The sequence below is a fragment of the Macaca mulatta genome, chromosome 4 (assembly GCF_049350105.2).
Source record: "Macaca mulatta isolate MMU2019108-1 chromosome 4, T2T-MMU8v2.0, whole genome shotgun sequence".
In the NCBI taxonomy this organism is placed as follows: Eukaryota; Metazoa; Chordata; class Mammalia; order Primates; family Cercopithecidae; genus Macaca; species Macaca mulatta.
Window position 1 is genome coordinate 122,113,672 of NC_133409.1, and position 6,471 is coordinate 122,120,142.

The 6,471-nt window shown below is 37.5% G+C and overlaps 1 long non-coding RNA gene across 1 annotated transcript in view; it reads left to right on the plus strand.

Moving 5' to 3' along the window:
• LOC144340740 (uncharacterized) overlaps positions 1 to 5,883 on the plus strand; it is a 75,809-nt gene extending 69,926 nt beyond the window's left edge. The window contains exon 3 of the long non-coding RNA XR_013417030.1: positions 4,478 to 5,883. This is a non-coding gene — a long non-coding RNA (uncharacterized LOC144340740). The remainder of the gene's footprint in view (positions 1 to 4,477) is intronic.
• Positions 5,884 to 6,471: the final 588 nt, after the last annotated feature.

Below are 6,471 nucleotides of genomic sequence, written 5' to 3' on the forward strand. Positions count from 1 at the left end.
TATGGGAGACAATACTAATGGATAATGAGAGATAAAATGAGTTTGAAAGAGCGGCTCAATAAATAGTTCTATAAATTCTGACTTTGCAGTGCAGGCAATATACTGTATCCTCTATGAGTTATTTACCCTCTCTGATCTTTATTTGTAAAATGAGAATGATAAAGTCAATTATTTCACAGATTTGGAGGATTAAATAAGACAACTCAGTGAAAAAGTTATTAAAATATAAAGTAATACATGGATGTTAGAAACTATTATAATATATAATTAACAGTATTGAATCTAGTATATGACTTGTCTGTGTCCAGCACAATTTGAGAAAGTTAGTTCAGTAAAGACTTAAAATTTCTATAATCTGTTTTGTGTCTTATTTTTATTTATGAGGGTGTAATTTGCACTATGATCATCAGGTAATTACCTGGATTTAAAAAACGCCCTGTTCAAAAGGTTTATCTGTAAGTTTTAGTCTATTCTGTTCTGGTATATTCTTATCCCTGTGTGAATATGCTATTGATCCCCTGGGTCTGTGTATGTTCATGCAAGTGTGTGTGTATGTGTATGTGTAATGGTTAACCAAGGTTTATGTGCTATTTTGTGTGGGTATGAACCTATGAGTTGGTTGACTTCCCTTCTGTCACTGGGAAAGTTTAAAAAAAATCCACTCTTGGTTGGATATGGTGGCTCACACCTGTAATTCCAGTACTTTGGGAGGCTGAAGAAGGAGAATTGCTTGAGCTCAGGAGTTTGAGACCAGCCTGGGCAACATAGCTATACCCTGTCTCTATAAAAACAAACAAATAAATAAATCTGCTCTTTTTAAAGGTGCTTAAGGTTTTCCTTCTTCATATGAACAAAAGCAGGAAAGGTTAAGCAGTCTCTTGAATTTGAGATACATATGCCTGTAGCTATTTAATTAATTAGAATGTGGGTCTTACATAAACTTAGAAAGATCATTGAGCCAGATAATCTCTTTTGTGTTTTTCATGGCTAATAATGGTAATAGTATTGACTTTTACCCATTCTTGAACTGTTGTAACTTAACAGTATGTGACAACCATAAATCTTATTATATTTGTGTATGTTGTACAGTTATATCTTAGCTTGGGTTTGCCAGGAATCACAGCTTGAGACAAAGTCTTGTTTTAAAACACTTTATTGTGAAGTATGAGTCCAGGGATCAAAGGTGAGCCAAACAGAAGAGAGATGCAAAATGACAATGTATTATTAAGTGTATATCTGTACAGGTAACTAGCTTCTCAATCACCCAGGCATATAAAATGTGTCTTAGGACTGTCTTTCTGAGACAGTGAGAAACCTTTACCTCTCAATGGTCAAATGATTGGCTTTACCCTCCTGGGTAACACATGCATGGGTGCAAAACATGCTTCTGTGTCATCTCACATAGTGGGGTCAACAGAGAACACCTGGGCAGAAGAAGAGAGGCTCTTGGGGACTGATCTGAGGCAAGGTGCTGTAAAGGGGAACCTATACTAAAGTGGTTGGAGGTGCACAGACTGGTTGCCTCACCTGCAGCCAGAATGCAAGACAGGTGAGGTGAAGGTCTAAAAGGATGCATAAAGACATATCCAATGTACTATAGACATACACCAATAATTTTGGTTAACTAGGGTTTTATTGTTAAAACAAATATTATTACTACTAAGTATTTATAGTAAAGAGATATTTAAGTCTATATAAAAACATAAGTTCTCTTCAGTTGGATGGCATTCTCTCTATTTTAAAATGCTTGCTTATGAAGTATAATATATTTTGCAGAGGAAATACAATATTCAAGGGTCCTATTTTAAGCTTTCTGTTTTCTCTTAAAAATGAGAAGCCTTAATGATTGAAGAAGAATAGCACCTGGGGGATTGCTTTTATTTTTAAGTTATCAGGAAATTTAATACGTGTGCTAGTAGGTTCAGCATGAGTGTGCAAATGCGATACAGTGTTTAACTAAGAGTTGTCATGTTGTCAGGAAGGAACATTTTCTTTGGAATTAAAGAAACAATATTATCCCTTAGTGACTGTTTGCTGACATTCAACTAATGACAGAGAAACATTTCAGTTTCCTTAGAGGGTACTATGCTTTTAGGAATAATGCCATACTCAGGGCAATTTCTGAGCTCCATTGCTTGCTGGGTCTGGAGTTGGACAAGATGAAACGGCAATATCAAGCAGCCACCTGCATTTTATTATAATTTCTTATTGTAATTATAGTTATCATGGCCATTTTGATCTAACTTAGTTTTTCCAGATGAATGGGTTAATTTGCAAACTTGTGGTGATGAGGTAAGTTGTGATATTCATGGTCTTTCAGAAACAATAACTTTAAATGGTATTAACCAGTTGTACTGAGAAGGCTTTCTACTGGATAATTTTTATGATGGAAATGCTAGCCTATTTGATATTACTTTTCATAAGAAGTTATTTTCAAGAAGGGTAAGATATACAGAAGAAGAAAAAGTTTTTCTTAGTACTACCCTTTTCTTTCAGTACCAAGGTCAAGTATTTCATGATGAAATTTAAGGGCGGTGGTTAAATTTTGAGCAGAGGAAGAAATTTCATCAACCAACTACTTTCTTCCTTCGGGTGCCCTGATTTGAACTATTTCCTTATGAAACTGGCATACAGATTACAGAAAAGTTGAAATTAATTGACATCCATATGTTTTATTTTGCATCATAAGCTGTTCTCTCTCAAATTTTTTTCTTCTTTCTTTGAGACAGGGTCTCACTCTGTCGCCCAGGCTGGAGTGCAGTGGCACAATTATGACTCACTGCAGCCTCGACCTCCTGGGCTCAGGTGATCCTCCCACCTCAGTCTCCTGGGTAGCTGAGACTACAGGTGTGCACCACTACGCCTGGCTAATTTTTTTGTATTTTGTTTTTTAGAGATAGGGTTTTGCCATGTTGCCCAGGCTGATCTCAAACTCCTGGGCTCAAGCGATCTACCTGCCTTGGCATCTCAAAGTGCTGGGATTACAGCCATGAGCTACCATGCCTGGCCCATCACTTTTAATAGGTATTTGCTTGTCTCTTAACTGAAAAAAATTTTTTTTTCCTGAACTTTCCTTCTGCAAATTAAAATCGAATTCCAAATAGGGTTTCCATATTTCCGTAAAGTTTCTGAAATATTCAAACCTGTGTTAAATACAAAGCAAAAACATGCATATAAAAGGCAAATACAACTCATGGCATCTAGAGTGAGGATAAAGAGCACAAAAATTTAGGAAAGAAAGAAAAGAGCTATTTTTTTATTTTGATGCGACAATGAACACAATTTTATCCTGTTGGCTAACCTGCAACATGGCAATAAAAATGCTCCTTCCATAACTTCTCTATGAAGGCTGAAAAAAAAATGTGTTCAGAAAGTGAATGTTACCAAGTCAATCACATAAGACTCCACCTGTCAAACAGCAGATTTAAGTTGGTGATGCTTATGACGCTGTCTACCAAAAGGGAGCAGCTTGAACATAAAAATAGGTCTGTGCCCTAGGGAGGAATGCCGTTTCCTTTCCTGTAATATGCGTCTGCAGACTCATCTCCATCAAGAATACCAATTCACATTGATTTTATTGCTTTCTATTCTCTATTTTTTAGATGTCTGCCAAGTACCTACCAATGTGTAAAGTGGCACAGAAATTCAACAGCAGGAAGACAAGGTCTCTGGTTTTTTGAAAACTTTTTTTGAGAGAGATGTGTTGAAACAGACACATTTAAATAATGCAAAACAAAACCCTGCAAATGACTAAAAGCCATAGTAGATCTTTAGCTAGAAAATAACTTTATGAGGCTGGGTGTGGTGGCTCACGCTTCTAATCCCAGCACTTTGGGAGGCTGAGGCGGGTGGATCACCTGAGGTCAGGAGTTCGAGACCAACCTGGCCAACATAGTGAAACCCCGACTCTACTAAAATACAAAAAAATTAGTTGGGTGTGGTGGTAGGTGCCTGTAATCCCAACTACTTGGGAGGCTGAGGTAGGAGAATTGCTTGAACCTGGGAGGTGGAGGTTGCAGTGAGCTGAGATTGCGCCATTACACTCTAGCCTGGGCAACAAGAGCAAGACTGCATCTCAAAAAAAAAAAAAAAAAAAAAAGAAAAAAATTTATGGCAGATTTCTTCTACATTAACCACAGCAACATTTTACAAGCCTGTAAAATTTTTGTAAAAAACAAAAACAACTAAAACTAGCTTCATGGATCCTACTCCAGAGAGTTTGATTAAGTAACTTGAATGCATGAACTAAGACTCTGTATTTTTAACAAGCTTCTGAGGTCCTTCTGCTAATCATTGAGTTATTGACCACTGGAGCAAGGGTCGTCAAAGAGGACCTGCTATAGTCTGTTTTGATGCACACACATCATACAGATATTAATCACTGAGAGAAATTGAAAAGGCAATTTTATCGGCAATACAGATAAAGAAAGAAATAGCATCAACTGTACTTCCACCTTTCTCCTATTTTTCCTCCCAGGTGCAAGTCATCCCTGAGGAAGTTGTGACTAGCTGTGGATGCTATGCTGAGGCCCTTCTTTAAGAGTGATCTGATGGCACTGGATGTCTGCTGAGGCTTGTGTCTAGAAGGAATGAAAGGATGTGCCAGTAACAGCAGTGTCTCCTCATTCTCAATGCTCAGGCCTCATGGTACCCGCTTCTCTTGGTTCTGTTTACTAAAACATATCATTGCCTGACTATGCCTGAATGATCCATCTTCCTCAAGGCTGCTACACCATAACTAGGAGCTTTTAAAAAGAAGAAGGGGAAGGGGGGCATTTGCTCTATGAGGCACTCAAAAAAGCACATGCTTTTAATTGAGGGATGGGGGCGACAAGGGATCATTCTGTTGATTTTAACTATCTCGTATTTGTTAACAGCATTATTTTCATGGATAGTTTTCTGAAAGACTCCCTATCCACTTAGAGGTGAGGAGAAGTAATAGGGGAGGAAACCCTGATGAGCTGCAAAAAACTCTGAATCCAGTCCTTTAATTATCTTGCTTAAAATTCTTCATTGGCTCTTTGATGCCCTCAGAATAAAGCAAACTCCTTAAACATGACTTACAAAGTAATTGCTATAGTTTGAATATTGTCCCCCCAAATCACATGTTGACATTGATTCCTAGCATCGGAGGTGGGGACTGGTGAGAGGTGTTGGGGTCATGGGGGCATATCTCTCATGAATAGATTAATGCTAATGCACTTCTTTGAAGGATTGAATGAACCAACTCCCCAGGGCTGAGTTTGGAGAGCTGAGGCAAAAGCTGGAGTGAGGGAGGCAGCACGGCAGCATCTGGAAGGCTGTGGAAAATTTGCCTTCAGGGCATGCAGTTGATGGTTACCAATTCCCACTGTACTCCCTGGTTGATTGTTAGACCTTTTACACCCTCTGGGTTTCTCTCTGCCTATTGGCTTGTCATAATTCATAAAAGATATGTTAGTGTCTATCGCCAAAGATTAAAAAAGCCAGCTTGCTCCAGAATACTAAGTGGCAAATGTTTACTATAAGCCAGATGAAGACAGGCTGTTCCCTTAGCAATATTTTGCTCTAAGTAAGAGGAAAATTAGTCTAAAATTAATTTTAGATATAAATTATAATGTCAAAAAGAATCAGCGCGTATCTATCTACTTCTTTTTGAGGTATCATTTGCACTTAAAGTAATTTTCTTAATATGGGAGCAGTCTGTTTAGATTAGAAAAGCACAAGCAAGACACTTCAAATAGTATATTTTTCTTTTGTTCTGTTTTGTTCTGGGTTTGGTAGCCTAGGATCACTCAGCTGAACTGTGTTTGGACAAGAATAGTGGCCACTTGTGAATGTAGACCATTGTTAAAACGCACTTTGTATGTCTAGTAGAAGTTATTCACCCCAAAATCTTGTTTTAGCTAGCAAACTGATTCAATCTGAAAGTAGATGAGTTTTAAAAAGTCAAATAAAATACAATTTCCTGTTTCTTTTTTTCATTTTAAGCCTATTCTCTGATGATTCCTTTCTCATATTTAAAATTCTACTGGGCTCAGGTAAGAGGCAGTCAGATAATTATAAAAGAAGTTAAAGAGAAATGCAATAGATGAATGTTTTCTAGAAGCTCAGAAAAGGCTGAGTGTATCCATTGCCATTTGTTTGAGTCTATTAGGGAGCTATAGTGCAGAATATTGAATCCAAGCATAGTGATTTTTCGAGATGTCAGCATCAGTAGCCAGAGGGCTTGCTCTTCATCAAGTCTACCTTCACCCTTCATAAGTTGGCTCTGAATAAATAGAAAGTATTGATTAAGAAAAGTGAGGAAGGGGAATAATTTTGATGTTTCTTAGGTTTTAGATAGTACTCCTGGTGTTTATTATCTGCATTGCTCTCTGCCATGAGCCTAGGGTGTCTCTTTAGAAACAGTCTGTGTTCTGCCCTTAATAATAAGCTTTTGGATTAATAAAAAAGAAATAGAAAGCTTTTTCTCTGCCTTTGAAGAGTGTA